Here is a 1306-nt window from a genome sequence, read left to right on the forward strand (position 1 = left end):
CAAATTAAATAAGTATTTATGTCGCTATAGAGTTCGAAGTCCCTAGTAACTATTTACTTTCGTATGTAAATAAATCATAATAAAGTCAAATCTAACGTTTTCATTTTACCCATATTTAGATATCCAAGCAAAGGCAATATTGACATGATTCCATTTTAGAAGTTAACGAAAAATGATACATAAAACTTTATTTACAGTGTCAATCAAAAAATCTTTGGCATTCATGTGAACCGTGTAATGCATATCTGAAATATTCTTTGTTATGTATTTACATGGGTCTAGCGGACCCTTGTCACGAGAAGCCAGGTCGACATCACCCACGCAATACCAACATTCAGAAAAATGTTACTTGACCTTCACAATATAAAGACGCCTTCGAAGTATCAAGTTTTTGACAACATTTTCTTAATAAAAAATACAATACTTGCTGTCCCAACCTAAGCCTTCCGCAGTTATGAATTTATCTGGCAGATGTAAACAACAATATTTAGACCGCTTTGCGCTATGAATTATCTAAACTGGGCTATATTTTTGCTGCGAGGAAGCTTTTGGTCGAGAAAAATATGGTCTGCGTGGGGCGGATTAGAGTTGTGTCACTGAGTCTAATTTAATTTAAAGTGACTTCATCTCGAATATATTGAATAATTTTCATTTAATTTCAGCTTTTTTCTATTTTTAACCTTCAATATAATAGACCTAATCTATTTTGGTATTAACAAGGAATAATTTGATGTTTATCGTTTCTTGTTTAATGAAAAATATTTTGCCATTTTTAATCACAAACCTTAAATACGACATTCAGTGACTTTATCAACAGTGACTACCAAACTACATAAGTTTGCGAACACTTCTGGTAACAAAAACTCGTTGCTTTTGTTTATGTAAACTAATAATAGTTTAATTTTCTTGCCAAGAGTCCGAATTCGCCACAGAGCTTACGAGGTCGACAGCTTGTAACATTCTAAATATTAAACTGCACTCTCGAAATGGCAATTTCTTCGCGAAGTATCTCAACTTCAACTTAATTTAAATTTATAGTTCGTTGGTGTGAACTACAGTTTCTAGTTTCAATCTTTTATGTTTAGAATTTTGCGGTTAAAAGATTTTACAGCGTTAAAATGAACAAAACAACACCAACATCGCATTTTAAGTGCAAAATAACAATACTCTACGCTCATGTTAAGATCTATATAAACATGTCGTTAATTGACACTGTAAGATTCAGTTGAAAGTTAAGTAATCGTAACATTTAAGTTAATGAGAAAACTTCCAAACCTAAAAATACAGTTAGAAAACTAGATCAGAA

This window comes from Helicoverpa zea, chromosome 7 (assembly GCF_022581195.2).
Source record: "Helicoverpa zea isolate HzStark_Cry1AcR chromosome 7, ilHelZeax1.1, whole genome shotgun sequence".
Taxonomy (NCBI): domain Eukaryota; kingdom Metazoa; phylum Arthropoda; class Insecta; order Lepidoptera; family Noctuidae; genus Helicoverpa; species Helicoverpa zea.